General features: G+C 47.6%; 1 protein-coding gene across 5 annotated transcripts in view; it reads right to left on the minus strand.

Moving 5' to 3' along the window:
* The window catches only part of TENM4 (teneurin transmembrane protein 4), a 2866770-nt gene that overhangs the window by 591759 nt on the left and 2252697 nt on the right, over positions 1-22314 (minus strand). For all 5 annotated transcript variants that reach the window (XM_053202558.1, XM_053202562.1, XM_053202561.1 and 2 more), the window contains one exon: positions 211-266. The gene's annotated coding sequence lies outside the window, so the exon portion shown is untranslated. The remainder of the gene's footprint in view (positions 1-210; positions 267-22314) is intronic.

Below are 22314 nucleotides of genomic sequence, written 5' to 3' on the forward strand. Positions count from 1 at the left end.
CCCAGGAAGCCTTCACAAACTTGCTTGTTAAACATTCCAACTCAACAGTGAAAACATACAGAAACTACGGTGCACAGCATACCCAAATGCCTCCAACCCACTCATCTTATTTTCTGTCTTGAATTGTACAAATCAGAAAAATCACGAGATTCGGCCGCGGAGATTAGAAGTATATCTTGTTTCCAGCTCACTGTCAGCATCAGCACTTACCTACTGACCAAGTGTCCGGGAGATCACTAGCCCTCTCTGAGTCTCAGCTTTTCCATCTGCAAGAGAAGAAGATGATCACAATTAATCCCTTGAGACCACTGGACTAAAACGCATCAGAGGTTTTATACCTGATATCAGTTCCCAACTGCTTCTGATCCCACATAACTGGGGAAATTGCTAACGATCAGGAGCTGGAAGGGAATTATTTCAAAAATGAAGTGTGATAATTAATAGTTATGTGTCAAGCAGGGCACTGATGGTGTTCGACCCTCAGCCCAGAAAATTCAGCCTTCCCATCATTTTGGCATTTATTTTTATTTTTCATCAATGTAAAAATGCAAAAGACCATTGAAATACAAGGAGAAATAGAACAAACAAAAATGTCACTACCTCAACATACTCCCAACACTTGGGGGTATCTTCCCAATTTTTTTCTTCTAATGTACAGAGTTCACCATTTTGTAGAGCAGGGACCAGAAAGGTGCACTCTACTGCAAAGTGGCACGCAGATCATCATGCCCCCTGGCCCCTGCTGTTACACCACGACCAGTGCCCACATTATTAACTCTTTTTTATTCCCACATCAGCTTTATCAGCTTCCCCCAAGACTCTGGGACGGTGGTCAGGTCTCCAGCAGGCACTGTGCACATCAGACCCCAGGAAGAAGGAGGGGCTGGTCTTTCCCCAGTCTGGTTCAGTTACCTCATCTGCAAAATAAGGAGACCAGGCTGGCCAATCCCAGAGATCACTTTTAACTTAAAAAGATGAGGCTAAGGAAAAGTGAAGGAAACATATATTTGAGTCCCAATCATGTGACAATGAGTCTGTACTGTTGAGCTGGTAATATCTATGGATATTCTCTCAGGAGCCTCTTAACCACCCTGGGAGATTTTCCAGGCCAGAAAACCGTAACTCAGGGAGGTTCAGAGATCCACCCAAGACCTGCTATGGTCATTTTCGATAACACTCCTCGCATTTTTGCCATAGGGATGTCTCACCTCTTCTATCGTTTTACTAATTTGTCCAAATTGCTTCACATTTTTTGCTCAACTTTATTTTTAAAGGATGTCTTTAAAAGTTTGTGCTGCATTTTATTCCTGCCCCTTCTCTCTAAGGCCCGCTGAAAGGCAGTCTTTCAACTCAGATGGATTCCAAAATAGCAAGACAGTCGCTAATAACTTCAAGGAATTTTTAGTCACCACCATTCTATATACAAAATCTCTAGGAAGTCATAGGTTTGAAGTGTTGTTTTTAAATTTTTTTTTCTAATATCCATTAAAATAAATAACTTTGGAAGTTTGGAATGCTCACGTATGCACTTTCCAGGGGTGCCTCTACTTTATCTTGGGAAGGCTGGTTTAGGGTCCCTCGCTATGGTGCAGCCAGACTTGGGAACATAATTCTGTCCTGTTTCAAAGCTGAAACGTCAAAAACATCTAATGCTTACTGAACACCAAGAAAGTTGCCTGAAGTCACACATCCAGGAATGGAAGAGACTGCGACTTGGGCCCCCACGTGCCCACTTCCAGCCCTGGCTCTGTGAACATTTTCAGTTTCTTCTCTGGCCTTCCTTGGAAACTCAGTGTGGAATTCTGCGGCATCAGGCCACCAACCAAGTTCCGCTTCCCAGCGGAGGCAGGGTCATCCTGTTCTGTTAGGCCGCCAGCTTTCCCACACAGTGCCTGCATTGCGTCAATTCATATTTAAGTTCCCAAAAGGGCACTTTGGTAAGACGCTGCATAATTTCTAAAACCGAGCTTGGAAAACGTGAAGCAAATGTGATCCTTTATGCAAAGATCCAAGATAGTAACCAAGGAAATAGAAAGGGCTGGTAACATAACATCTTGGAATGCCACTGTCCCTGCAAATGAGTATAAGATCCCAGCCGAGGGAGGGAAAGGCAGAGAAAGTGGCAAAGCGGGCGTACTGGACCCGGATCGAAGCTGCTGTTGGGTGTTGAGTGTCTTTCTAAGCTTCTGTTTCCTGTCATCTGGTTTACAATTAACTGGCATGAATTTTTTACGGCCAGAGGGCAAAGAGACTCAAAGGCCTGCAGAACGGGCTCAGACTTTCTTTCTGGGAGGGTTCCCTCATTTCTCATGAACACAAGCAACCAAGCTGTGCAGTCACAGGAAAGTACAACGATCTTTCATTCTTGGTCCCACACCTCTTCCACGAAGTCTTCTCCCACCAGCCCGAGTCAGAATGAGTCACCCCTCCCTTGGGTTTCCTTCTGGCAACACTTTAATTACAGTCTCTGTTACAGTGGTTATTGTTTTCTCTTCTACAGTATTATTTTTTCTGTTTACCCAAATACATTAAATACGATCAAAACTCAGCCATCACTAGCAATATGACTTTAGACAGGTTTCCTTCTAAAACTTGTTGTATATAGACCCCCATGCACATTCACAAACATGTACATCCAGACACTTTATAAAATGGAATCCTATTACATACACTCATTTTAATCCTTTTTAAATGGTTACACGAATTCACAATTAACCTCTATCAATGTATGTATAGGCGTTTTCATTTTTTCTCTAGTGAAATACTCTAATGTTTTTGTACATGTATCTCTGTGTGGTTGCTTGATATTAGACTAGATCGCTTAACATATTTTTAAAGTTTTAAAAAAATGTTTATTTATTTTGAGAGAGAGAGAAAGACAGAACAAACACACAAGGGGAGGGTCAGAGAGAGAGGGAGAGAGAGAATCCCAAGCAGGCTCTGCACTCCCAGCACAGAGCCCAACGTGGAGCTCAATCCCGTGAACCGTGAGATCATGACCTGAGCTGAAATCAAGAGCCAGATGCTTAACAGGGTAAGCCACTGAGGCGCCCCTAAAGATTTTATTTTTAAGTCATCTCTACACCCAGTGTGGGACTCAGACTCATGACCCCGATATCAAGAGTCGCACACTCCACCGATTGAGCCAGCCAGGTGCCCCTGTATTGCTCAACAGTTTAAAAAAATTCGTAACTGCCCCCCTATAAAAGACTATCACTTTCAGTTTCTACCAGCAGCATAGGGACATGCTAATCCTTCATAACCTCATCAGTTTTAGCATTAACCTGCTTTTTTAGCTTTGTCAGTGTGATAGTCAAATGGAGCCTTGGTATCTTAATCGCTTCTTTTGGGTATCAGTTGAGCAAATGCCTCTATGTTTCTTGGCTAGTTTCAAGCCTTCTTTTAGGAGCTGCATGTTCACAATCCTTTGCCCATTGCTTGGTTGGGTGTTAACCTCTTTCTTGTTTGGTACCCAAGAGCTTACCGTTGGTCTTTTGCCTTGACTATGACTTTTAGCTTTCTTCCAGCATGTTCAATCATGGTACACGGTGCTACCAGGTACTGTTGCCCCAACGGAAACCTGGAGGTCCGTCCTGACACCTCCCTGCGTGTTGTCCCCACAGATGACCAGTCACCAAGTCCTATCTGTCCTACTTCCTAAGTAGACCTTGAATCTGTTCCTGTTCATTTTTCTCACTCTCCAGCACACGAACTTTGCCAAGCCCCCATCACCTCTCATCTGGTCTTTTGCCATGGCCTCCTAACTGGTGTCCACAGCCTCTCCTCCACTTCTCCCACCATCCAGAAACAAGAAGGATTTGTTTTTTAAGGAGAATCAGATTGTCCCCACTGCTTAAAGCTCTTTGACAGCTTCCTTTCCCACTAAAGATCAAGTCCAAAGTCCAGCATGTGCACCTGTGCCTGCAGAGGCTGATTCTGGGACCCAGTTTTCCACACGGCTTGAGTCTCCTGATACATCCATCTCCCCTTAAGGCTCTGAGCTTTGTCACGCTGGCTTCCCTCCTGGTCCTCAAATGGTCCTCATTCTTCTTCCCAGTCCAAGGCCCTAGATGTGCCGTTCCATCTGCCTGAAAAGTTGTTTGCTCTCCTCTTTGCTGGCTAATCCAAACTTATCCTTCAGGCCTCTCAGCTTAAACACCACCTCCTCAGAGAAGCCCTGAACCCCCCACACTAAGTGGGCTCCTCTGGCTATTTACCAGAGTTTTCCTTTGAGGCATATCTTCCGAGGTACTCTGTGGTGGGGAAGAGGGCACTGAGTGTCCAGGCCCTACCCACGGGGAGGGCTGGGTTTCCCACTGTATCCACATGGACTTGAGGCCTGAGTGGGTCACGACCTGCAAGGGAAGGGTGCCCATGAGTCACAAAGCAGGGCTGGCGAGGGCACAGGACAATGCCTCCTCTCTGGCAGTCCCTGCTCACAAGGTGCCAGCAACTCTGAGGCTCAGAGATGCTCCTTGGGCTCCACGTATCTCCTCTTCAGACGCAGGAGCTGATTTCAAAACATCCTGTTGACCCAAGCAGAGCCGGCCTTATTGCCACCAGCTGTCGGGAGTGAGGAGGTGCCCTCCCCTGAGGACCGGGCTGTTTCCAGCTTCATCATTGTTGGCGTGCAGATTTTTTCCCCCTGGACTTCTGCGGCTGCTGAGGTCCCCAAAACATGTTCACTTTAGCTTTCTTCTGGGTATTTCGGAGTCAAAGATTTTCTCCTTTTTCACTCTCTCAGTTAGATTTTAGTGTGTGTGTGTGTGTGTGTGTGTGTGTGTGTGTGTGATCACAGAAATGAAGCATTTCAGGTATGAAGCAATTTAGGATGAGAAAATTGTCCTCTAGCCACAAGGCCTTGGCCCTAATGCCCTAACAACCTACCATGGCCTGGCAGGCTCAAGAGTGAAATCCCGATGCATTAACTGGCCTTCCAAGGACCAGCTGTGTCCCCATCTGGGTGGCCTCACCACAGCTGTCTCATCTGCAGGTGCCCCCAGCCAGGGACGCTCTACATCAAGTTGCTCTCAGAGTGAGGTGGTTTTCTGGGTTGTGTGAGAGATCATAATGGTTTTATTATTTACCTAAAAGCATGCGAAGTCCAATAAGAATTCAAGATGCAGGATACCACTGTATCTTTTCAACAGGGCTCATGGAGCCATGTGAGAGAGTCTTTTTAGTTTCCTTAAATGGTTATTTTTGAGAGAGAGAGAGAGAGAGAGAGAGAGAGAGCATGAGCAAGGGAGGGACAGAGAGACAGGGAGACAGAGGATCTGAAGCAGGCTCCATGTTAACAGCGCAGAGCCCGACGCGGGGCTCAAACCCGTGAACCGCGAGATCATGACCTGAGCCAAAGTTGGAAGCTTAACCGGCTGAGCCACCCAGGCGCCTGGCCTGTTTTAATTTTTACAAACCAAGCAAGTCAGCTCTCCCTGAAACATCAACTTTTCCACGAAGCAGCAGCTTCACGTTCCCCCTTTCATTCAACAAAGCAATTCCTGATGCTTACTCTGTGTGTCAGACCCAGACTGGAGTTGGTGGCCAGAAAGGCTTTCAGAGACAACATGGGCCTGACCCATGTTTGAATCCCCACTCTGACTCAGAGTTGTGTGACACACAGAAAGCCACCTAACCTGCCTGAGCTTTGGCTTCCTCATCTGCAAAACAGAGACCCTTATCCAGGTGCCGTGAGAATTCTATGCAATAGTGTTTCTCAAACCCCCAGCAGAGGCGGCGAGATGGCCCCAGCCAGCACTCACTGCTTTTATAATTTCGACGACTACTGATGGTCAGTTAGACACGTTCCCTGCACTAAACAGTGCAAGTGTTGTCATTAGGATGGGGGGAGTCTGTAATCTCAGCAGGACCCACACAGGAAGGGCTCCGTTTTTGTGGGATGGGACTGGGCAAGGCAGGCTTCAAGCTAGACTCAGGAGCACAGTGTTTGCAAAACAAAGAGGTCCATGCAAGGGGTGTGAAATGTGGGAAGCACAAGCAGCAGGAGAAGTAAAATCTCTGGGAACACAGGCGCTAGCAAGCGTGCAGGGTCGGAACTTGGAAGGCCTCGTGGACCAGGTTCTAGCAACAGGACCGTCCATCACTGGTTTTTAAGCTGGGCAATCACAGGGCCAGATGCGTCCTTGAGATCAAGCACTCTGGCTGCAGGGAAGATGGATGGGAGGGGTGAGGCTAGGAATGAGGCAAGGGCAGGGAAAGCCAGAGCAGCAGCTGATTCAGGCCCAAGGGGAGGATCCCCGACTTCATTTATGAGGCTACTAGTCATGCCTTGCCCGGTCGCCACAGCAGCCTGATTGCAGTGGCCCAGCGACCAGAGGCTGTGGGCCTGGCTGCTCTGGAGCTGCCCTGAGGAGCATGTAAAACCATCCACCCCCAAACAACCGGTCCCTTTCTGACTCAGCTGGGACGGTAGGGCCTGGGATTCAGGCTTTCCAGTCCCCGTGCCATCTCCCAGCCCATGCCTGCAGGTGACTGAGCTGCTGCCCAGGCTCCCTTAGTCACATTCATTCAATTCCAGTCGGTTACATTATTTGTGCGTGTGGACCCATGCTCAGATTTGAGGGTCGTCCAGAGGTCCTGCTGGACGAGGCCCAATGCCACTTTCTACTTTCTTCCCTAAGTCCCAGGAACTATGGCCACATAAGAAAGAACAAAGCAGTAACCATTATTAGGCACCAGTATACATATGGCACAGTGAATTTTATAATCATCCTGGGCGGTATATATATATATCATCATCCCCATTTTACAACTGAAGAAACTAAGGCTCAGAGAAATCACATGACCCGCTTAAGGCTGCGGAGGCAGGGATAGAGCCCAAATATCTGAATCCGAGCTCAACGATCCTTCCTTTACACAACACCAGCTCCCTAAATAATGAGGGCAGATGCTTGATACGCTTCAAACAGCCAGGGAAACACAGCATCACCGCCACCACCACCCCTGTCACGGAGTCCAAGTTTTATCCCATAAAGGACAACGTGTGCCAGATGTGCCTCTTTGTCGCACGATCTTACAAGGTTCCTGAGCACGTATGTTTAATTAAAATCAACCACTACCACTGACTGCCGATGGTCACGTTCCTTCCCATCCGCGTTCGTAATAACCTTTACAACAACCCTATAAAGCAGGTTTTACTTCCCTACTTTTATAGCTGAGGACGTGGAGGCTTAGAAAGGCAAAGTGATTTGCCCCAGTTACTCGGAGCAGCAGAGGAAGAACCAGAAGTCTGTGTTTTGGCACTGGGACTTACCTGCCGTCCTCCAACTTAACGTGTCAAGAGCTCAACCTTTACCTCCCAAGGGTCCTCCTCTGCTGGTCCCCATCTCGGTGAGTGATGTCACTCTACCCCAGCAACACAAGCTACAAACCTAAGCCACCCTCTGATACCCCTCCCCTTCACAACACCCCCATATTAACCCATCATGGACCCCTGCCAATTCTAACCCTCCCATTCATCCCTTTCTCACCACCCCTGCCTCTACTACCCTAGTGGAGTCATCTCTCACCTGAGCTGCTGCGGGAGCCCCCCCAGCCGGCCTTCCGGTATCCTGGGTTCATAGGAGATATGAACACTTCCCGGCTTCCAGGCCCACAGAGCCTGGCTCCTGCTGGAAGCTCTGCTTCCTCTCACCAAATGTCCTGCCCCTTTCATTTCTCAAACACCCCACTGTCTGTCCTGTTTCAGAGCATTTACACAGGCTGTTTCTTCTATCGCCACTCCCAGCTTCACAGGCCTGTCTTTCACATCTTAGCTCAAATAGCACTTCCTCCGGGAAGCCTTCCCAGACCCCCAGTCTAGGTCGGCAGGTACACAGCAGGACAGTTGTGCCTGTGGTTAAAATACGGAAACACTTCCCTACCAGTTGCTGTGTAGTCGGCGACCCGAGCCACTGGGTGCCTCCCACTGTGACCTGAGCTCTTGCCCAGAACCCAACAGCCCTCCCCACAAACCGGAGGATAAGGGATGTGTGGCAAATGGAAGGCCCCCAGGCCCTTGCTCGGCCCCATGGCAGAGGGCCGTTCTGACCAGCCTGTGCATGTGCAGTCGGGTGGCTAAATATTTTGAATGCCACCTCTGCTCTTGATCCTGTATTCCTCACGGTTCATAGTTACGGGTTTATCTGGGTGACTATTTAGAGTCATGAACTCTGGGAGGGCAAGAAGCACAAAAGTGAGCTTTACCACGTTGAGGCTCATCCCAGAAGACCTGAGTGATGGGGGAGTTAAATGAATGGACAGTTATTTCCCCTGCCTTTCTGGCTGCACCTGCTCTGCTTTTCCAACAACTTCAGGCATTGAGCAATGAAGAAGCCAGGCATCAAGGCGGGCAGAGCGGCCAAGGAGGGGCTGCCTGTCCTGTCAAGGTGAGGTCATGGTCTCTGCACCCTACAGATACTTGGGAGGTGGGAAAAAGGCACAGTCTTTCTGGGTTTGACTCTTCCCTGCTCGTGAGCCACTTTGCCCATCTCAAGCCCATTTCCTGGTCCTTATCAATCAGGCAACACCTGAGTCCAAAAGGCCACCTTTTCTCATGGTTGTTATCACAAGACTCTCAGCAATTTCCCCCACTTCACCCCTCACTCTCTCGGATTCTCCTCGTGCACAAAGCATGGTCATAGAAGGTACATCTGGTCATGTCTTTCTTCTGTGGCTTCTCCTCAAGATGCATTCAAACCCACATCCACGTTTATAAGGTCTTCATCTCTGGGCCCTGTCTGTCTGTCCCTCTAACCTCACCATCTACTTCTATTCTTTTTTTTATTATTATTTAGTTTTTTAATGTTTATTTTTGAGAGAGAGACAGAGAGAGACAGAGCATGAGCGGGGGAGGGGCAGAGAGCGAGGGAGATACAGAATCTGAAGCAGGCTCCAGGCTCTGAGCTGTCGGCACAAAGCCTGACACGGGACTCGAACCCATGAACTGCGAGATCACGACCTGAGCCAAAGTCAGACACTTTACCGACTGAGCCACGCAAGCGCCCCATCTGCTTCTCTTCTGCTTCTCTTCTATTTCCTCCATCAACATACACTTTCTCCTGCCACAGGGCATTTGCACCTGCTATCCCAATTTCTGGAACTTGCCCCAGCTCATTTCCATCTACATTCTAGATTTTAGCTTACAAGGCATATACTTTGAAAGGCCTTTGCTGCCTAACCCTGGTCGATAGCTCCTCCTATCATCCACTGCTCTTGCTTTGTTATATCTACTCAGCATGACTGAACTAGTCCTTCAATGTCTGACTTGAATAGAGGCCCCGTGTAGGCAGAGAGCATGTCATCTTGTCCACTGCTCTATCTATCCTCCCTGCTCAGCCCCCCGGGTTCCTGACACAAAGGCTCCAGCAATATTTGACAAACGAATAATCACTGTGATGAGGCTGTGAGCTTGGCCCTTTCTCATCTGTCTCTAGGGTCAAAGCTGAAATGTAAATTCCAACGGCCACCATAGAGATTTCGGGAATCAGCCAATTAATTTACCTCTGTTCTGATGTGTGGAAAGGGTCTGAGAATACAGCAGTGCAGCTCCCTAAGGGACCAGACTGAATTCTTAGGAGATCACCTGAACCGTTAAAAACATAAATAAATAAACAAATGACTAGAAAGGAAGGAAGAAGTAGTCAAAGTGTCAGGGAAAAAATGCTGGTCAGGAATGGGCGAGGAAAAAAAAACACAAAAAAACATCTAAAGCTTCCCCTTCACATGAAAAGGCAGCCTCTGAGTAAGGGAAGCACTGGGCCATGCTGTTCCAGGAAATGGGCACCAGAATGGATGCACTCTTGTCCCTCCTCTGACCCTGACAAACTGTGCGGCCCTCAGTCAGGCATTTGCCCTCTCTGCACCTCTGCTTCCCTCCCTGCAAAACAGCAAGAAGCACCCAGGACCTCCAGATCTGGATTCTCACACAAGGATCTGCGAGAAAAACTGGAGTGGGGAGGGCAGAAGCTGTGATGCACGCAGGCCCGGAGATCAGGGCACTGTAGCACTCCCCAGTGCAAGAGGCCTCAGGGCAGGGGGCCGGGTGTCGGAGGGAGCCTCCCCACCCCCTCTCCTCCAGCCTGCTCCAGGGTACTCCCTGCTCTGACATCTTCAGCCTCCAACAAATTGGGGGATGGTTTTCTGATGTAACAACGTCACCCAGGCTGCACGGGGCCGAGGGAATGGCCCTCTGAACCTGCTATGGGTGTAGAAACAGAGCAAGCTGGATGGAGGGGCAGAAGGCACTCCTCCATGGAGGGGCCTGATACTTGTGGATTCCAGAGTCCCAGGGTTCAGGTGGTCTGGAGATCACCTTAAAAAAAAGGGTCTTAGCCTTTTGTGTCTCTCAGACCCCTTTGGTAAGTTTCTAGAAACTTATAGACCCTTTCTCAGAAAAATGTTTCCAAAATGCATAAAAAAAATCCACAGGATTATAGCAGAAACCAATTATATTAAGATGGTTATAAAAAGTTAAAATGATACATTTGTGATGCGGTAATATTTTTATTTGCTTTCAAAGTCAAGATTTATAACAAATCTAGTGGCTGGTCTAATAACTCTCGTAACCTTGAAGTAGTAATGAGTGGAAATGATATTCTGAGATATCTCCAACAACTATAATGGGATACAAAAATATCAGATTCCTCCTGGTAATGGAGTCCCAGAGACTTCTAATGCCATTGTGGCTTATTGCCTATATTCACAATGGGGGAAAATGGTAACTTTTTTCCCAGCCATGTGTTTACATTAATAACCTCTGATTTAGGGCGCTGACCTGACTTTACAGAGGATGAAACTGGAGCCCCTAAAGGGGCAGAGACGTGCACAGAGATACCCAGCGAATGAGAGCTAAAACCAACCTCTAACACAGGCCACCTGCTATGGTCTGCCCATCCTGCCGAGCCACCACCCAAGCGTATGATTCTCGAAACCCATTACGCAGGACTGTCATTTCCCTTCTCTCAGCCTTGCTTTCCTCGTCTGTAAAATGGGAACAACTGCACCCACTGCTAGAGCCTGCTGTGAGGACAGGATGAGAAAATGAACAGGAAACAGCCCTGTTTATCTGGATTGTGCTCTGCATCTGTATAGATGAATAACATGTGAGTGATTATTATACATTGCTTCCCAGGAAATTGAAGGATATGAATCTTGGGTTTCAGTGAGAGGGTAGGTCCAGGCTGGCAAACCCAAATGCTTATAGGGATCAGTAATAAAGAGGGGTGGGGACTATGGCCAACTCAGAAATTCATGCCCTTCTAAAAGAGACACCAGGGGATGAGGCATGCAACAAGGTGGGCCTACAGTTGCCAAATCTGAGTTTCTAGGAGATGGTGGAAACCCCTGTTTTCGGCAAAATGTCCTGGGTTTTATATTAAATGTCTTGATAATTAAAACAGGATGTGAGCCCCAAAACAGGTCTATAGCCTAACTGTCTGCAGCCTCTGGGTTGTACAGGTAGCAGAGTTCTACAGCCTAGGGAAGGAGACGAAACAGGTCAGTGTTTCTCCCACAGGCCAAGAGGGCCCTCACTCTGTCCCAGCCCCGGAGGTGAGACGGTACCTGTGCAGGTGGGCATTCTTCCTAGGGCAACCGAGGTCCCCCAGACAGAGACAGCTGGTCCTAGAATTGTGCTCCCCACACCTTGCTGCTGTGAGCCTGCCTTGTTTTATTAATAACCCTGGATCGTGCCCACAGCACATCAAGGTACACAGAGATGCTTCCCCAGGCAGGCAATGCAGGCAATTCTAAGAGATGAAGAAACAGGCTTCCAAATATAAACAGGAAGATAAGATAAATAGACGGAGATTCAAGTCTGCTTCCCGCTCCCTAACAGGCTGTGAGTCACAGGTTTGGAGAGTCGTGGAAGGGACCCTTGTTTGGAGGATGGGGAAATAAGCCCAGACGAGGGAAAAGACTTGTCAAGGGTCATAGTCATTGTGTGCATGCGTCTGATTTCTAACAGCGTTGGTTTCCTCACCTGAAAACCCTAACAGAGCCACCCACCGCTTCCTGAAGGCTTCATGTTCTTTCTCATGCTGTGCCTCCTTCACTCAGCCTTCTCCAACTTGATCTTCAAGGGCAACTCGAGTCTGCCTTTGGCGACCTGCCCTGACTCCTCCTTCTGTGCCTCCGTCAGCCACGGCGCATGCCACAAAGGACGGTCACTGCTGGTCTAGGCATCTGCCCAGCTAGCCGGGAGCTTCAGAGGGCACAGCCCTGCCTTCTCCAGCTCTGCCTGCTCAGAGCCCAGCACAGGGCTTGGCAACTGGGAGTGCCCTGCAAACCTCTGCTAAACGAAGCAGTGAACAGTGCGGTGTCGATCCCTCTTATGGAAGCACAAGGAGGTTGCAAATAAAGACTACTATGGCCGAGCTCACCAAATATCATCTTGACAGCAAGTTGACATGCCAGATGGGTCTGAGTCTGATAAAATAAAGACTTTGGCCTATGTCACCAAAGACCAGCCAAAACAAGGGTGAGGAAAGAACGTCGTTTCTTTGACAATCCTTCTTGTGAGCAAAAGGGGGAGGCAAGCTAAGTAGCCATGGAGAATCCAGTACGTGCTAGGCTCCCTACTGGACACGTTCACAGATGGCCTCGTTAACTCCCAGGAGCTTTAGAAGTAGGTGATGTACCTATTTTACAGGTGTGGGATGAGGAAGGTGAGGTTCATCCATGGCAGGAAGGAGAGGAGACAGGACCAAAGCCAATCCACACGTCTTCAGACTTTCTTCCCATTCTATCCAAGTCACCACTGTCATTAGCAATGAACTTCTGTCATCCTGCTCGCTCTAAACCATTGCTTGTTCCAGGCAGGGGGTGGAATTTTAAATAAATGATTTCCCCACTCGTACACCTAGGCCTGATATTCTAGACTTGCTCCTGCCATAAGGCAGGGGGCTTGAGAGGAGGGGTCATTGTGGGGTCTCTCTGGTGCTCTCTGGGAAAAGCATTAAAATGCACAAGGCAGAAGAGAAGCCCAAAGCCTCCCCCAAACCCCAGTCACTATAGCCATGGAGTGGGTAGGAGGGAAAGCGTTCTGTTCAGCTTGCTTCAGATTTTATTTTTAAAATGTTATTTACATTTATGTGTTACCCTCATAAAACCGTGGTTTACCGAGTGCCTGCTTGGAGACAGAAGTCCTCAGGCTAATACGTTCCTCAGCCTACTAGTACTAGCTCAAATAGCAGTAAGATGGGACATGAAAAAGGGTTTGGGAATGTCACGAACACAACAGAAACCATTCTGATGGCCAAGTGTATACACTGGGCATCTCTAGATTCCAATCAGACAAGATCCCACATCCAACATTGAATTCCCTGGCGTCATAAATGTTTGACGTAGGTGCTTGGAGTAAGAACATGACGTCCCACGCCCACCTAACTGCTCTGACTCGGTGCCCGTGCCTGGACCTCACGGGGCTTCTGGGATGACAATGAAGTTCAGCGATATAGGGCAAGTGGCCAGCACATGGTCTGGCACCCTCCCCACCCTGTTCCCCACCATTTTCACTTCAGGGCTTCCGGGTGCTGGAGGCAGCTGAGGCATGGGGGCTGGGAAATATAGTAGACGTACTATTTATTTCCTCGGGCTCACCTCCATTGGACCTTTTAATCCTACTTTGTCGATTGGGCTAATATTTTACAAGCCTACAATATGTAGTTTTTTACGAGCCCGTAAAAATCTTCAGAGTGAAATCAACTTCACCTGCCATCCTCTCGCTTAAAGATGAAAGCCCAACAGTGGAGCCTATCCTTCCGGGTTCCCCATAATCACACTGGCCTAACTCCCCACACACAGTGTACTCTCTGTGCCCTCTACTCAAGTCAGCTTGCCCTTCTCTGTGTTCTGCTCATTCCTGCCTCTGTACCTTTTCTCTGTACCGTTCCTCTTCTGGAATAACCCAAACCCTTCCTGCTCCCCAGCCCACCTGTGAGAAGCATTCCTTGCAACTCTGGCTTCTGCTCCACACCGCCCCACCCCCCAGCCCCTTTAGAATCCTGCGATGCTCAGAGTAGCGGCCATCATTTGTATTCTTTCCTTCCCTGGGACCGTTTTCCCTGCGGCAGAGCTCTGAGTGAGTTTCTGAACCTTTCCAGGTCTCCACATCCTCTTAGAAGAAGAGCTCCTTCAAGGCAGGGCAGACGCATACCCTTACCCTGCTGTCCTCACGTTAGAAATTCCTCCCATTCTTTAAAGCTCACAATGAATGCTCCCTCCTCCAGGAAGTTTTCCTTGGTCCATCAAGCTACTCTTGGTATCTCCCAACTATGGCTTCCCACAGCACTCCACCTGAATCTTTCTGGGACCCAGATCACTTCCTGCCATGTAGTCACTTTTGTGACTGGGAGCCTGAGGGCAGGGGCCATGTCCTGTTCACTGTCATCTCCCTGGCACCCAGCACAGGCCTTGACCTAGAGTGGGATTTCAGTAAACATATGCGGAATAATAATAACAGCAGCAGCAGGTAACATGTATATTACACTGGCTACGTGTTAGGCATTATTGCAAATGCTTTATATATATTAGCTTATTTAAAGCTTTACATAGATTAGCTTACTTAACGCTCCCGGCCTCCCTAGAGGGTACATCCCGCAAGCAGCTTGAATTCAGGCTACGTGCCTCCGGCAACCATGATCCTAACCACTGAGCAACACCACCTCTGAGTTCATTCATCTTTATGTAGCTGGCACCCAGCAAAGAACCAGGCAGTCAGCAAGGGCTCGGTTAGCAAGTGCTCCCAACACCCCTTCGTTGGAAGGCTGCCACCAGGCATGGTGAGACACAAGACGGAAAGAGCACCTGGCAGAGTGGACACGATCCCTGCCAAGCCTGCCACAAGCACATCTGAAGTGGGCTGTTTGCCTTCTCTTCGTGACAGGCACTCCCCACCCCCACCCCGCACAGCTTTCTCTGCCAGGGCAAGCAAATTCATTCTCAGCAATGAGCCCACACTTACAGGCTGTGTGCTGCTACCCTCGGGACCGGCTGCCACCTATTTCTGTATTCATGATGGCTTTCACACAATTTGTCTTCCAGAAGACCCCATCCTTAGCCACTATCAGTACGCATCCATTTGTGTGGCTGCTGGGCTCCTTGACCAAAACCAGAAGGCGAGGAAGTAGACCCCACATAGTCCTTTTCTGACTTCGGTTATTTTTATAACCATAAGCCCCTATTCATATATGAGAGGTTAACTTTTTCAACTATTACAAAATGGGGAGGTTTCTGGTGTTTTAGAATACGATTCCAAAGCCAAGGGAGATTAATCCTTTGGCTTATTTATTCCTAGACCCTGTGCAAAGGGAACAGGGCTCCAGACGCACGAGGGAAACCCCAGTTGACGGTTCTGAAGCTACTGGCCCAGGTCTCTTTGCCTCAGTTCTGCACCACAAAGCACGGTAGACTATATGCACCGGACCCTCCCTCCCTACCAAAACATATCCCACGTAATGCCTTCCAAAAGGATAATCCTCTGCTAAATCCTACACAATCATTTCCAGTGTCCGTTGGTAACAGACATCAGGAAGCCAGCAAACTTGCCTTCACTCAAAATACGTTTGCTAATAACCCTTGCACAGAAAGAGCTTCATTCCTGCTGATATCGAGGCTTTGGGAATCAGGCTCCTAACAAATTTCCTTTGGCTTTGTTTCACATAATCCCGCTTCTGTCTGCTTCATGCTCTTCTCTAAATGTGTTGGGTCCCAGTGGGCCATTGTCCTCCATGAATGATGGCTTCAGGCTCGAAAAACGGCCCTCCATCTATCATTGTGGGGCTCCAGTGGCAACAACAGGGGCTCCTCTGTTTCTCTCCACAAGCAAGCAGAGTGATGGCCCTGCCTTGGACCCCCCTCCCCCACTGTCTTAGGTGGGGCATCAACACTCTGGGCGCTCTGGGGAGGCGAGGAAAGGCTGAGCCATTTACACTTTCCATGTGAAGCCCTTCTGGCCTGTGGAGACCCCACTTAGGTTCTCTTCCCCCACAGTGGCCAATCCCTGCAATCATCCATCCTCTACTCTGCAGCCTGAGTCTTTCTTCCAACCATGTCATCCATCACCCTGTTGAGTTCTGAGAATCTAATGAGGTAATTATGCCAAGAGTGTTTTGCAAATACAGAATGGGCTGAACAGTTAAGGGCACTGGCTTCACAGTCAGGAAAACCCGGGGTCGAATCTGACTTGCCACTTTCAGACTGGGTGATCTTGCAAAAGCCACTTAACCTCTCAAAGCCTCAATGTTCCTGTCTGCAAAGTAGTAATGCCTGCCTCGTAGTGTTACCATGAAGCTCGAGTGGATAATGAAGGGAATGGACAGAAATCACTAAGCGCAGTGCCTAATAAGCAGAAGGCACTTAATAAGGGATACCACTATTGGGGGGGGGGGATGGGGATAAGAGTATAGTCATAGTAATAAGAATTCTGTATTTTCCCTAAAACTCTAGACAAATTGATGGTGGAGAGAAATAAATCGAGTTTAGCTGTGGCTTTAGGTCTCCCCTGACGAAATGTGCTAGAGCCTCAGCTTGAGAAGTCTGGTAGTATCAGTACCTCGCCACCCAGCACAGCCCCAGAGAAAGCTTAGACTCTGGCTGTGACACTTGTCGCATGACCTTGGCTAAAGCAGTTTAACCTCTGTAAGCCTCAGTTCCTTCCTCTGGGAACTGGGATAATAAATAAGATCTACCTCCTAGGTCTTGTGAGTACCAGTGCAGTAATGCAGGGAAAACGCGAGTCTTTAGTTCCTGGCACACAGTAGGTGCTAAAGAAATTTTAGCTAACTATAATACGTATTAGTTGCTTATCCATTAGAGACATAATAAGAAGTCCAGGGCATTGTGCTAGGTGCTGGAAGAGAGGAGGAAGAAGAGGAAGAGGAGGAGGAAGAGAAAAGGGGAGAGGAAGAAAAGGTGAATAGGACATGATCTGTATCCTCATGGAGCTCACAGACTAATGTAGCGATTCTCAGCCCTGGCTACATACTGTGGTCACTTAGGGAACTTCAAAAAATACTGTCGTCCAGGCTCCCTACCCAGATATTCTGATTGAACTGGTCTGGGGCAAGGCCTGGGCATCAGCACTTCACAGAAAACCCCAGGTGATTCCAATGGGACCAGGGCCCGATTTGGGGGCAGATATGAAGACATGGATTCTTTGAATACCATATGCATAGGGCTCCAACAGAATTATGTACAAAGGGTGACAGAAACACGTGCAAAGGCAAAGATTTAGCCCATTATTTAAGGTGACTAATAGTGTGAGAGTAGTTCAGCAGAAGGGGGACCTCAGAGAAGGGCATTCTGAGCCTTTTCTGCAAGATGCCAAATAAAGGCAGAGCTACAGTGAGTCACCAGGCAGGACCTGAAACAAACCAGAGAATCAGGAAGAAAGCGAGAAGAGCTGGGCTATTTCCCATGAGCAGAGCCTGTCAGGAACTCCAGCTCCATACTGTATGCCAGTTCTTGGCTGGGGCATTGCCCCAAGGGCTTCACCACTCAGAAAGAGACAGAGAAAGAGAGGATGCTCTGTATGGTCAGGCGGCCCTGGAAAGTTCCTCTGCTTTCTCATCAAAGGTGTCACATGCCTTGCAGAGACCACTTAGGGTGGCTCAAGGTTTGTTGGTTGACTGGGGATGGCCTCCTGTCCATGGTGCTGAACAGTTCCTGTGCTGAAGAACCATGCTCAACATGTGGTCTACAGACAAGCAGCATCGGTGTCATCTGGGAGCTCATTAGAAATGCAGAGTTATGGGCCCCATCCCAGACCTACAGAATCAGAATCTGCCACTTACCAGTTTCCCAGATGGTTTGTGTGCACACTTAAGTCTGAGACTCACTGCTCTAGGCCAGTGTTTGCAAGCTGTAGGTTGCATCCCATTCTTGACAAATCAAGAAATTAATTTACTGCATTGGAAACAGCATTTTTAAAGAAGAGGATAGAACGCACCAAAAAAAGAACAAGGCATTTAAAATGTCAGATTTCATCACACGTAGTAAGTTTTGTTATTACATACTGGGTATGAAGTCTTTGTTACTATGAATTGTGTTTTAAACAACGTCTGAAAGCCACCACTTGTTTTTGTTTGCTTGTTTGTTGTTTGTTTGTTTTCTGTTTGTTTTGTAATCTGGGGAAACTGGCAATTCTTTCCAAATACCTCCTAACACTCTAAGCCACATGAGGAAACAGACAGTAAGAGAAAAGAGGGGCAGAGATCAATAGAGAAAGAGTGACAGAGGGAGAATAGATCTGCTGAGGGTAAAAAGAAAAATGAAAGGGAAGGGAAGGGTAGGGAAGGAAAGGGAAGGGGAATTGGATTTGAGTGTTATTGTCTGTAGAGTTGAAGTGTGCTTGGCTTTTCTTTTCATTTCAGCAAAATTTTGTAAACTTTCATACCACATGCCCTTAGAACAAACACTGCAGGGAGTTTACAGTTATGAGCGCGTGCAGTTGGTTTTACATACTTGAGAACTCCCCGTTTCTGGTGGTTTGTTACCACCAGCCCCAGGGAAGCTGGTAGGGGGCAGATGGTGGGGGTGCCCATGACTCAGAGTCAATGTCTCCTCACCATGGCCAGGTTTCTCACGCTTCCCACTGCTCATCATCAACCAAAACATTTAGAGGAACAGCTCTAGAGAACTCTGGAAAGAAAGAAAGGGAGGCCTCTTTAAAATGCACGGACCTTTTGTTGGCTTCAAGAGGTGACACAGAACAAAATGTCAAGAGTAAGAGTGACACTGTGATTTTTCTTCTTTTCAGAACCAGGCAATGGGAGTTATTAACCTCTTGCCATGCACCTGTAATTTCATTTATACAACAGTGTCCTACATTCAATTTTGCCTAGGAAATTGGTGTCTAATGGAAGATGACAAAAAATGACTTTTCAAACAATTTTCTCTCAGGCTTGTGGGGTTTATAAAACACCGAGCTCATGGAAATCATGGTTTGCGACAAAAACGTTATTAAGGTTCAAGGAATACATAACCCCATGTACCAAAACTTGGGTTTGTTTTGCAAAATGGCAGAATCAGACCACCATCTCCTCTGTACTGAGCTATGAGAAACTCAACACAGACAGTTTTTATTTTCACGACAAGAAAATTATAAAATAATATATATCTACAGCTATAAAGACAAATTACTTTTTGGTACAGAGTACCTGTTTCTTCAAGGGCATTTTAAGTGCGTTAAACCCTAAATTATTTGGCATGATTCTTGATATGACAAGTTGAGTAGCTAACTCTTAATGATAGCCGGTATGTTCCTGGGCCTTCATATCTTTATCTTATTTAATCCCCTTGAAAAACAATGGGCTTAATATCAGAATCCCTATTTTCAGATACAGTAAAATAGAAGCTCAGAGAGGTTCAGTGACCTGCCCAAGGTCACGCAGCTAGTCAGGAAAACACAACCAGAATCTGAACTCCAGCACGTCTGCCTCCCAAACTCCAACCATGCTGACCAAATGTCAACTTGTTCAGCTCCCTTTCTACCTCAGTTTCACAAGCCCCAGTGTTTCACAAGAACCTTCTTTACCCTGGGCTTCTAGTTCGTTTCCCACCTTTCTGCTTTCATCTCTCTGGGCCTTGCACCTGAGCAGCCTGACATTTCTCCCTGGTCTTGTCTGGCACTGAAGGAATGGTTCTGTGTTGGTGGCTGGTCACTCACAAAGAAGGATCTCTGGAGGGGAGGTGGCTTTCCACAGTGGCTCAGAATGAGCACTGCTTCCCCTCTATGGAGTCAGTGGTTTTACAGGAGTCAAATAGCAAATACTCAAAGTGGAAAAATTTAAGTACAGCTTAAATTCAGCTCCGAGGCTGGATTTCCTCAACATCACGATTTAAGCATTTCTGAAACTGGTTAATGCTTACAAGGAAAAGTCCCAATGGAGAAATGACATTTTAAAAAAGCTCATCTGAGTACAAAGACCGTCAACACAACAACGATTCCTCCAGGGTCTACCAAATACCACACACTATGAATAGGGGAAGTACGAAAAGGCACCAAGACATTGTCTTAGACCAGGGTATTTATTTATGGTATTTTTTACAAGTTCAAAACCTAGTATTTTTGACTAAAGAAATCAGTGAAAATTCTACGAATTCAAGCTATATTTCAACTAAATATACCAAAGGATTTTCTGATCAGCCCTTGTGTAACAATGAAAAACCCACCTTATTAAGTGAGTTTCACTCAAAGGTGCAGCTAGTTGATATTTACCAACTGGCTTTCTTGGGGGGAGAGGGGAGGAGCTGGCTTCCATGATGCAAATACCCCTACCATGGCCAAATAAATGCTCCTACCATGGCGGATTTCAAGCTCTCCAAGTGGGGCCACTGAAAGTGGACTTGGGAAGACATGAGCAATGCAACCATCACAAATATTTCCTCCACACAGATAAAACAATGTCAACAACTTCAGGAGCAAAGTATAATGTAGTAAAATAATCAGGAAGTGGTGAGTGTCCATAATATATACCTTTTTAAACAATTTTTAAGTGTATTTATTTATTTTGAGAGAGAGAGAGAGAGAGAGCAAGCACAAATTGGGGGAGAGGCAGAGAGAGAGAGGGAGAGAGAATCCTAAGAAGGGTCTGCACTATCTGCACAGAGCCCAACTTGGGGCCCAACCCCACAAACCATAAGATCATGACCTGAGCTGAAGTCAAGAGTCAGGTGCGTAACCAGCTGAGCCCCCAGGCGCCCTTATACCTTTTCTTCATATAATTCATTTAAGTATAAGTTTATATATTTTAATCTTCAATAACAGCTATGTTTAATCACTGGCTCCCAAAATCCCTGAAAAAGTCACAATCAGTTCTCACGATCCAGTACAAGGGATCTCCGCAAAGCCTCTACAACGGGGGGGAGGGTGGATACTCAGAGGAGGGTGGACATGAGTACCTAAGTCTTTAAGCCTATCCAACTCAGGCCCCAGCAGCAGACACAGCTGCAGCTTCATGGATGGTGGCACTTCGGCACCCGTCACATACCAGTGACAGCGACGAGAGCTTTGGTGCAGCGTCTCATTCATTGTAACTAAACCCCTAAGTTAGATTGGGACTAATATCATCCCCATTACACAGATGATGAAACTGAGGCTTAGAAAGATTAAGTGACTCACCTATAGTCACAGAATATTAAGTGGCTGTTTTGGAACGTTTGACTCCAAATCCCTTTCTTCAAACCAGGACATTAACTTGATATGAGAAACACACTACGCCTACTGGTTCATGAACTTCCATCATCCCTCAGAGCAAGATGATCTGTGAAGTAGGGAGAGGGATGGGATGTTCCCAGGGCACATTTCGGAAGGGTGGGCTCAGTCTTTGAGCCCAGACACCCACACTGCACCTACAGCACATAGAGGAGGTATTTAAACGAGCAGCGCCCTCTTTTCTTCGGCTGCAATAAACACCTAAAATCTCAAGTTAAGTAGATCGTTATAAACTCACCATCTTTCTAAGTAAAAAGAAAGTCATGTATCTCCCACTTACTTTTGTTCCACTTAATGCACAATTTTGGACAAACTGAAGGGGACCCCCAGCAACACGCAGCCCAGTCTGGAGTCTTGTGTCTCTGTGCTAAACAGACAGAAAACTCTTTTTCCCTCATCCGAGGGATAGCGAAGGGTGAGTGAGATGACCAAAGCAGACAGCTAATATGAGCAGGACACCGTATCTCTCTGTCACAGAGATGCAGGTGAGTGTAGATGGTGTGCCGGGTGCCCACCACCGCATTCGCTGCACTGAAACGGAGAAAATTCAACGTCAACCCAGTATCCTTCTGACCTGCCCCATCCTGAAGCTCTGACCCTAGTCTTTGAGCCCACACCAGGCGAGCGCTCAGACTGGACATCCAGTTAGCTGATAAGATGTCCCTAGTGGGTAGAGGCTCCCCAGTGATGAATGGGCCTCTGGGTTCGCTCGCTCCCTCTCCGTATTACCCACCTACCTGCTACCGTGATGGAAATTTCCGACAGAGCGGCAAGCACATTACCCACGTTTAGTGGCGCAGGTAGGCCCCAGAGCCCGCTGGTTTCCCTTCTTACCCTCTTCTGCAGCCTTGTACCTCCGGTAAAATCCCAGCACTGCAACTGAATGCAGGTGTTTGCGCTCAGTGTTTACTTGAGGAGGTTTTGGTCACCGGATTAGCCAAGATCCCTGCGCTGTGTGTGTTAGTTGCTTTTTCATCATGCCTCCATCACATGGAATTACTGAGGTGCAGCTGCATGATGCAAACTACCTGAATTGCAGGCAACAGCTCCTGTGGCAACAGACAGGGCATGGGGAAGGATTCTCTCTCCCCTTCTCTCTC

The sequence above is a fragment of the Acinonyx jubatus genome, chromosome D1 (genome assembly GCF_027475565.1).
Source record: "Acinonyx jubatus isolate Ajub_Pintada_27869175 chromosome D1, VMU_Ajub_asm_v1.0, whole genome shotgun sequence".
In the NCBI taxonomy this organism is placed as follows: domain Eukaryota; kingdom Metazoa; phylum Chordata; class Mammalia; order Carnivora; family Felidae; genus Acinonyx; species Acinonyx jubatus.